The sequence below is a fragment of the Peromyscus californicus genome, unplaced genomic scaffold, assembly GCF_007827085.1.
Source record: "Peromyscus californicus insignis strain IS unplaced genomic scaffold, ASM782708v3 Scaffold_6__1_contigs__length_162567912, whole genome shotgun sequence".
NCBI classification, from domain to species: domain Eukaryota; kingdom Metazoa; phylum Chordata; class Mammalia; order Rodentia; family Cricetidae; genus Peromyscus; species Peromyscus californicus.
Genome location: NW_026294584.1, coordinates 12,639,561 through 12,649,755, shown reverse-complemented (window position 1 = coordinate 12,649,755; position 10,195 = coordinate 12,639,561). Strand labels below are relative to the sequence as shown.

General features: G+C 40.1%; 1 protein-coding gene across 12 annotated transcripts in view; it reads left to right on the top strand.

The window, feature by feature from the left end:
* The window catches only part of LOC128098898 (proline-rich proteoglycan 2-like), a 61,960-nt gene extending 51,822 nt beyond the window's left edge, over positions 1–10,138 (top strand). For 4 of the 12 annotated variants that reach the window (XR_008214368.1, XR_008214365.1, XR_008214375.1 and 1 more), the window contains 4 exons: positions 1,046–1,097; positions 5,879–6,019; positions 6,462–6,553; positions 8,864–10,138. The gene's annotated coding sequence lies outside the window, so the exon portion shown is untranslated. Of the gene's footprint in view, positions 1–221; positions 426–1,045; positions 1,098–5,860; positions 6,020–6,461; positions 6,554–8,863 lie in introns of all 12 variants that reach the window. The other 8 variants (XR_008214367.1, XR_008214364.1, XR_008214374.1 and 5 more) reach the window with 4 other exon arrangements.
* Positions 10,139–10,195: the final 57 nt, after the last annotated feature.

Sequence of the window (10,195 nt, the reverse complement as noted above, 5' to 3'; positions counted from 1 at the left end):
CATGTCCCTCTCATTTGTCTTTTTTCCTTCTGCTCGGCCCTAGGACATCATTATTCAATGCTCCAGATGTTTACTCCTTGAATAATTATGTTATAGAGATACAAGTTCTTCTATCTGTTGCACTTCATTAAGTGGTTTCATTAAAGCATTAATTATATCAGAATGAAAAATATTTGTGAATTTTACTTATTTATATATCATCCATCTAAACTCTCCTGCAGACTAACCATCTGTGCAAAGATCTTGATGAGAGATGAGACAAAAACCTACATACTACATGGCCTCTCTGACAACACAAACAAGGAACTTTTCTTAGTCTAGTTTGTGTTGCTATAACAGAAGACCTGAGAACTGATAATTTATAAAGAGTAGACATCTACTTGACCACAGCTGTGAAGGCTCAGAAGCCCAAGATTGACCAGGAAGTATGTGGGGGAGCTGTATCTGATCAGGGCCTTCATCTCATGGAAAGAGAGCTGGAATAAGACAGGGCCATGATTACTTCTGTACCAGACCCACTTGTGCAACAATTAACATGATGATAATGATAGATCCTTGGGGGACCCATTGGATAGACTCTGTGTATGGATGTGACATTTGTTTGAGTGCCCTTTATGCATCATGATCAGTCTGCACTATCAGATGAAGCCCTAGAACTACATCTAAGATGTACAGCCATGATGCAGGGTGGAGCATCAGATCTCAGGGTGGTGAGGAAGCTAGATCAGGTGTAAGTTCTAACTTTCCCACCCACTGGCTGTGGGAACTCTAAGCCTCAGTTTTCACATCTGTATTGCATGAATAGACTTGGTGAGGGTTGAATTTAAACATACCTGTAAAGGCATACCTGTTAAGGTTACTCATTGTTAGCTCTAGAGAAGTAAGGTCAACTTGAAGTCGCTTCCATTTTTCCTGAAGACTGGATATGAGTGATAAAGTCTAGACAAATGCATGATTAGGTGATGGTATGGGGCACTTCTTACGATTTTTAAGAATCCCAAAGTACAAGTAGCTCTGACTTTTTCTTTGTTTCCTTTCTTTCCAGGGCACAAATTGTAAGACTTAGATAGAATGGAGTGGAAACAGGAAATGTTCAGGTGAGTACACATTCTAGCCTATGAGATATTTGTTTCTAGGTAAATACAGAATTTAACCTAGACAAAAGGAGGCCAGAAATTGTAGACCAATCCTAATCCTTTCTGAGTCCTGTCACATGTACTTTCTGTTGCCAACTGAACTATCCTAACATGGCGGTGATTGTTAAGATGGAGTAATATTCCAGCATGAACCTCTAATGGTAATTTTAGCCCCCTGATTCATATGGATCTTTTAATAAAATATAATTGGTGTCTCCATGAAAAGGAGAAATGGAGAGATACACACTTGGTACAACATATGTGACTGTGAATAGAAACACTGGAGTCATGAGCCCCTTATAAGCCAAGGAATGCCAACCACTTCCAGCAAGCGGGCAGAGCTAGGGAGAGGCATCAACTAGATTCTCCAGCACACCTCTCAGAATGAACTGGCTCTGACATTTTGAATTGACTTGTAATCTCCAGTCTGTGAGTCAGTAAGTATCTGTCATTTAAGCCATCTAGTGTATGATATTCTAGGGTATACAAAAAGACAGACATTTGCCTTAGAAATAAAGGACACATGCTCAACTATGTTCATATCAGCATTATTCGTAATAGCAAGAACCTGGAAACAACCTAGATGTCCCTCAACTGAAGAATGGATAAAGAAAATATGGCACATATACACAATGGAGTACTACTCAGCAGTAAAAAACAATGATATCATGAAATTTGCAGGCAAATGGATGGATCTAGAAAATATCATCCTGAGTGAGGTATCCTAGACTCAGAAGGACAAACATAGTATGTACTCACTCATAAGTGGATACTAAATGGGAGGGAAGGGATGGCCAGACTGCAACCCACAACTCCAGAGAGGCTAGCTAACAGGAAAAGACCCTAGGAGGGACACATGGATGACCCTGTGAAGGAGAAGTGGATGAGATCTACATGAGTGGACTGGTTGTGGGGGGGTGGCAGAGGGTGAGGAGTGGGGGATGAGAACATAGGGAAATGGGAGGGTCAAGCTGGAACAGGGACAGAGTGGGAGGGCAGGGAGCAAGATACCATGATAGATGAGGACATCATGGGAATAGGAAGAGGCAGGGTGCTGAGGAGGATCTCAGGAATCCACAAGGTTGACCCCACCTTGGTCTGCTAGCAGTGGTCCAGAGGGTGCCTGGACCTGTCTACTCTGGTGACCAGCCTAGCAAATAACCTAGCTGTCATCATAGAGCCTTTGTCCAGTGACAGATGGAGGCAGATACAGAGATCCACTGCCAGGCACCAGGCTGAGCTCCGGGAATCCAATTGATGAGAGAGAGGAGAGATACTGCAGGCGAGGGACGTGGAGATCATGATGGGAGGACGTGCAGAGATGACCGTCCACACTAGTGGAAGCCCATGAACTGTGGACTGGTGGCTGTGGAGCCCCCATGGGACTGGACTAGGCCCTCTGGACACGGAAGATGGTTGTTTGGCTCGAACTGTTTGGGGGGCACCCAGGCAGGGGGATCGGGATCTGTCCCTGGTGCATAGGCAGGCTTCTGGGAATCTGGTGCCTGTGGTGTGACACCTTGCACAGCCTTGGTGCAGTGGGAAGGGGCTTGGACCTGCCTAGGCTCAGTGAGCTGGGCTCTTCTGACTCCCCATGGGAGATCTTGATTTGGGGAATGTGGGGATGTGGGGTGGCTTGGGAAAGAGGGCTGGGGGGTGGGAGGAGGGAGGAGGGAGGAGGGAGGAGGGGTGTTGTGGATAGCATGAGGAGTAAGTAGAAAATTTCTTAATAAAGAAAAATAAAATAAAAAAGAAATAAAATGTAAAGAATACACACATACACCTCAGTAATAAAAATAATATTATAGGGTAATGTTAAAGAGTCAAAATGATTTGCTGCTGGCCTCATAAAAAGGAAGGATACATGCTAGGTATTTCTGCTTTTCTTTTATGTTACTCAGGCACACAGATTAACAGGAGACATGCCTTTGCTATTATCTGTTCTTTACTTCCTTTATTTCCACCATTCTCCCCCAGTAATTCTGGTTTACACCTTCATAACCCACCAGCTTGGCAGTGTTTCTCTTGAAACCCAGGTTGTGGTGTGATGTCAGGCTAGTTCTTCTCCTGACTTCATGAATAAAAAATGTCTTTACTTTCTTTTTGTAGAATAAATTCATTGGGATAGAAAATTGTATCTTAATAGCTATAAAGAAATTGCTAGCAATTTTACCATTCTGAAACCCTTGTTCAGTGTTACAGAGTACGTCTTCTAGAGACTTCATATTTGTTCTAAGAAATATAGTTTCAAAAAAGTGACTTATGCTATACATTCATAAAACTCATAGAAATTCCAGACAATGTGGTGCACATTTATAATCCCAGTGCTGGGGAGGTGGAGATAGGCAGATGCCAGGGGCCCACTAGATAGCCAGCCTAGCCTAGTCAGGGAGTTACAGGACCCTGTCTCTAAAATAAGATGGAGAACAATTGAAAAAAAAATACACCTAATGTTGACCTCTGGCCTCCACACAGATGTACACATGTACGTACACAAACATATGCACCCACATAAGCATGTATACATACGTACACATATATGCAAAATAAAAAACAAAAACAAAAACAAAAATACTCAGAGCCACCCTGGCCATTCCTGTTTTTCTAATCTTATACTGTTGGGAGCACAAAGGTCCTTTTGCCCACAGATCTCCAAGGACACCAGGAATGTTAATCATACAGTAGTGTCTTGTTCTTCCATTCAGAAGGCAAGGAATTGGAGGTGGTTAACAGCCTGGTGATCTGCGTTATCTGTTGGGCCAGGCCATATCAAGCTTCCACAACTAGGACCAGAGATGGCTAATAGTCTAAATGACCCTTTCATTATCTGTATAGCCAGGGGCTCCCCCAAGCTCTCACAACTGAGACTGGAGATGGCTAATAGTCCAAATGACCTCTGTGCTATCTGCATGACTGAGATCATGCCAGATGCTTCCCTGGCCTATTTCTAGAACCCATCTTCTTGGAAGGAATGATGTGTACTTTGAGCTAAATTTCAATGTAATTATGCCTCCTTGTGCACCAGAGATTGTATTACACCAGGAAACTTTTTTTCCAAATTGTACTGTTTATAAATGTAATGGCAATAAATGGCCTGCATCAGACTCCCAAAGTTTGATCCAGCCTAAGTCATTCTAAACCAAGTTTTCTTTTTCTTTTTTTATTAAGAAATTTTTTATTCATTTTACATACCAATCACAGATCCCCTCTTTCTTCCCCCTGTCCCTCCAGCCTTCACCCCCAACTCACCCCCCATTTCCTCCTACAAGAAGGTAAGGCCTCCCATGGGGAGTCAGCAGAGCCTGGTACAGTCAGTAGAGGCAGGTCCAAGCCGCCCCCCCAAGGCTGTGTGAGGTGTCCCACCATAGGTAGTTGTAGCTAGAGTTTTCCTGCCTTGCCCACAGTCAGGATAAATCTCTCTCACCTGCCAGTCCCACAGCCACTCAGACCCAACCAAGTAAACACAGAGACTTATATTGGTTACAAACTGTATGGCCGTGGCAGGCTTCTTGCTAACTGTTCTTATAGCTTAAATTAATCCATTTCTATTAATCTATACCTTGCCACGTGGCTTGTGGCTTACTGGCATCTTCACATGCTGCTTGTCATGGCAGTGACTGGCAGTGTCTCTCTGACTCAGCCTTCCACTTCCCAGCTTTATTCTCCTCCTTGTCCCACCTACACTTCCTGCCTAGCCACTGACCATTCAGTGATTTATTTATTGACCAATCAGAGCAACACATTTGCCATACAGAACATCCCACAACACTCCCCCCCCCTTTTTTTTTTCAAAAAGGAAGGTTTTAACCTTAACAAAGTAAAATTACATATAATTTGGGAATTTGGGCGTAGCTTCTCTTACTACTTCCTGCTGGAAGGGGGCGCTGTATCTTATGGGGACACAAAGAAAATTTTAGGATCATGGAGTAGTCCATGAGGCTGTATCGTCTGAGCCAATTGCCTTGAAACCATTCTGAATGTTGGATCATCTGGGCCATGGTGTCATCAGAGACCTTTCAGGTGGTCTTGGCTGGTCAAACCTGATGTATCTTAATCTGGAACAAATCCATAGCCTCTGGCTTTCTGTGGGAACAAAAGCAGAGTCTCCTTTCAAAGTAACATATCCTTATATCCAAATTTTGAAGTCAAGATACCTTTAAAATATACATTTTGGCATAACTCAACAGCTTTTACAATCAAATGTTTTTCTGCAGTTAAAAATCCCAAAGACAACACAATCCAGATTCAGATGTAATAGTTTACAATGTGTGTAAAATATACGTAGGCTTGAAAGAGACAAAAAAGGTGATATATACGGTTATATAAACAAATACATAGTTTTAAAAAATAAAGTCTTTAAAGAGACAGTAAAATTAATATAAAAAATAAGCCATGGCTCACACACCAGGGATGTATCCTGATCCTACTGTCAGGGGGCTTTTTAAGCAGATCAAGCTACACAACTATCTCACTTATGGAGAGGGCCTAGTCCAGTCCCATAAATTTCATGAGTTCCCACTAGTTTGGTTTGCTAAACCGAGTTTTCATTCTCACCTCTTGGAAGATTTTTTCCCTGCCTGCCATGACACTCGCAGGGGCCTGTAGCATGAATTGTTAGAAGGTCTTGTTAATAAAAACAAACCTGGAGCCAGGTATTGGGGTGAATGCTGAAAGATCAGAGAAGCAGAATAAGCCACAGCTACCTCACCTTGCCAATTCCTCAGGTGATCTTGTTTCCTCAGACTGGAAGCCTTTGAGTCCTCATCCAAATGGATCTCAGCTGAACTACTGTTAAAAGCCTTAAAGCTTAACCAGGCTATGGTTCCTCGTCCTCATGCCTTAAATACCTTTCTGCCTCCTGCCATTACGTCCTGGGATTAAAGGTATGAGTCACCATGCCTGCCTGTTTTCAATGTGGCCTTGAACTTACAGAGATCCAGGCAGATCTCTGCCTCTGGAATGCTAGGATTAAAGGCTTGTGCTATCACTGTCTAACCTCTGTGTTTAATATTATGGCTGTTCTGTTCTCTGAACCCAGATAAGTTTATTAGGGTGCACAATATTTTGGGGAACACAATATCACCACAGGGGCCCCCTTATTATACCTTATTCTTGTCTCTATGGAAGCCTTCTACACAGAATTGTCTGATGTATCATAAATAGACCTCTGGATTCTGTGCTAACAGTCTCTCCTGAAGTCCCCTTTCCAAATCCAAGCCATCTTTGGGACATTTTCCAAGGTAGGAAGTAATTTCTGGAGCACATGGTTACAGAGTCCTCTCTCTAGAGAAATTCCTGTTGCTCACTCACATATTTTCTTCTTAGGTGTATCCTGATTTGTTGTGTAGCTTTTATGTACTTAAGCCCTGGATTTAAGGGTTCCAAAGCTGGAAGAGATTCAAGATATCTGCCATTTGGTATGTTATCTGTCATTGAAATCCTTCTACAATAGTTTTTCCTAGTAGTTACGTTCATTTGTTTGATCCCCTCAATAAAGGAAAAGCCACTGTATCTCATGTCTGTCCATGCCATTCCCAAGTAAGTCCTAAAGGCTGGGGTTGCTTTTCCTAATTACACCCCTAGAACTGACTTCTTGTGCCTTTTTTCTTGAGGAGAATAATGTAAAGGACAATAAATGTGTCTGGAAAACCTTCCTCTGAATATTTGTGATCTTGGGTTAAACAAACAAACAAACATTTTATTTCTATTAGGTTTCAGTTTCCTCATTTATAAAACATACATAATGCCTACCTCATAATACTATGGTAAGAAGAACATGAAATGAAAATTAAATTTGTGTACATTTGAAAATCTCTGGTACAGATCTTTGAGTTAATGGAGTAGTTAGTATACATTTGTTGAACTAGAATATGACTTACTTCTTGGAACTACAGAGACAAGATCAAATCTTACAGTTTAAAATTCTATGCACTTTGCCAAAGTCTTTTCTTGATCACCGACTATTTTAAGTTACTTGAATCACTTTCTGATCTGACTTCTGGTCATAGTTTCTACATCCCATCCCTTTTACAAATCATCTTCTCTACTTCACACTCCCAAAGTCACTTCATAAGTATCCTGTCATTCCACATGTAGCTTTGAGATTAAATTAGTTCTCAAACCTGGATGTACGTCAAACTCATCTGGGAAGCTTTCTAAAAACTAATGCTATATGTATTAATTTTAGAAAAGTTCTCGAGCAGGTTTGAAATGTGGCTTCACAGTAGAGCATCTTGAATGTGCTAAGTGTCTGGGTTTGGTGCCAATACTGAGAATAAGGAGCCCTTGGTAAGGACTAGCTAAACGCTGACACTTATAAACAAATCTGGTGATGTACTTTTTAGAAACAATTTCACAAATTCATTATTTATTTACTTATTTATTTTTAGGTATATGTATGTATGTAGGTATTCCTGTGGGGGGTGTATATGTGGATGTGCCTGTGTATGCAGGTATGTATGATGACCAGAAGTCAGCCTTCACTCTTACTTCTCAGCAGACATCTACCTTGTTTTTTGAGACACGGTCTCTCATGACCAGCTCACCAATTGGCTAGGCTGGTTGGCCAGTGAATCCTAGGGATCTGCCTGTCTCTACCTCCCCTACACCTAGTGTCTTTCTTTTTACTTGGGTTCTGGGGCTCAAACTCAGGTCTGTGTTATCAATAGCAAGCATTTCATCAATTAAGCTAGTTCCTCATTCCTAATTTCATAACTTCTGTTTTCAATGCTTAGAATCAAAAGTATTTCAGAATCATATTCCCCTCCCTTCCACTTTTTGGAAATGTAAAAATGATACAAACACCATTATTGTAAAACATCTTCAGTGGCTGTAGCACCTTCCAGCTAAGCATACCAACACATGGACAGTAATATATATAATTTCAAATCAAGTGAAAACAATAAAATTATAAACAGAAAAGCTTTATAATATTTGAGATTATGTTTTGCAGCCAAAGGAATTTGGGTATGAAAGTGCAGAAGGAAATGGCAATTTTTGAACTGAGTTATAGACAAGAGTTTGTACACAAGGTCTTTTTTTGTTTTGTTTTCTGAGATAAGGTTTCACTATGTAACCCTGGCTGTTTGGGAATTCACTATGTAGACCAGGTGGCCTGGAACTAAGAGGTCTGCCTGCCTCTGGAACCGGTTCTCTCTGGTATCTTCTCAGTACTCACTCTGGTGGGTAATCCACATCTAATGGCTTATAGAATGTATGTCCAGAAATAATGAATGAGATAAACTTTCTGTGTAGATAATGTAGTAGTTCTGACATATTTCCTAAAGTGAATTATCATCTAACAAACCATGCTTTTAGATCTTAAAACCAGACACAATTCACTGGAAAAATACTGAAGAATTATAAAAGTCAGTTTGTTATCACATTCTTGGAAATGTGATAACAGTCATCCTATAAATGAATGCTTATCAACTAATTTAAATAAAAGAAGTTTTTCCTTTTATGAAATTTAAAACTACCAATTAATTATCTTTGATATTTTATTGTATACAAGGCATTAAACAATATTTAGTAAATTAAGCAAAAGATTAATGAACAATTAGAAAAATCAGTTTCACTAGGTATCATAATGAAGGACTCTGAAGAATACTTTGATTTTGTTTAAGTTTGGTTGACATTAAGTTAGATGGAATTGCAGGAGTCATGCACACATAAGTAGATTTAAGCAGCAAAATCTAATGGATCTCCATTTCTTTTTGTTTTTAAAGTCTCTGAACAAAGCTAAGCAGACAGTAAAGACCGGACACTCCCTGGTGTGTGCCAGAGGAAGCATTTGAGAAGCACGAAGATGTGAAGTCTCAACCATTAGTACTATGAAACCTGCTCATCACGAGTGTGTGTGTGTGTGTGTGTGTGTGTGTGTGTGTGTGTGTGTGTGTCTGTAAAAGCGATTGATTGGGTCATGTGATCATGATCATGAATCATGAATCTGGCCTGCCTGTAATCTTCAATAGCTTAACACCCTGAGCAGACAATGGTGCCGATAAAGTCTCTAGGCAATATTCTGAAGAAGGTCCTTTTGCTCAGGGAGACAGACCTTTTTGTTTTATTTAAACCTTCAACTAATTGGATGAGGTCTACCAATTTTGAGGTAATTTGTTTTATTTAGTGGTCACTGGTTTAAATGCAAATCCTATCCAAAACACCTTCCAGTGTGACACATGGAATTAGTCATCATAGATATTAACTCAAAATGACTCCCCGTTACCAAAATATCAAAATTAAGTTTCACTGATTATTGTCAAATCTTCATAAATTCCTAAATGCACATTGGTCTCTTTCTTATACTTGTTGTTAGATCTATATATGAATAAAATGTTCACAATCAAGAAGCACTCTTGAAGTATGGTGGTCATGAGTCATATTCCAAGCTTTAGAGGAAAAGGATATGTAGCAGAGTCAAAGGAATTCTCTTCTGTTTCTTGGTTCAAAAGTTAGGTCTTTGGTAAAACAAGAAATAACTTATCAGGACACTGAAGATTAGACAGAAACCACAATACAAGAAAAATCAGCCTTCCACTGGAAAGCAAAGAAAAAAAGATGGAAATAATGTGCACATTTTCGAGGAATGTCCGGAGAGGACCATGGGACTTGCTATACACTCTGTTGGGGGTAAGACCCCTAAATAATGGAGGAAGTTATACATTCATTCATGTGAAGAAGACATCTAGAAAGCAGGTAATCTATCCATGTGGAGATGTGTCTGGTAATTTTTTTACAGTAATTATTTCTTCAATGCTTATTCTGCACCAGGGCGTGTCAGGTACTTTCTGTCTTCTCATTTTATCCTCACACTGATCTCACCTTGACACCTTCCCTTTGTCTGTTTTAGGATACTTTTACCCTCACTAGAAAGCTAATGGAGCATCCAGTATTTCTTGTAAGATTTTTTTGTGGATTGAGTGAATTGAAATTCAAAATGTACTTAGAACAATGCCTAACACCCCCTAAATACCCAATAAATATTACAGTTGCTCTTAGGATTCCTTGGCTTTTGATTTTACTTTTTATTTAATCTTTGAGAATTTTGTGTGTTTACA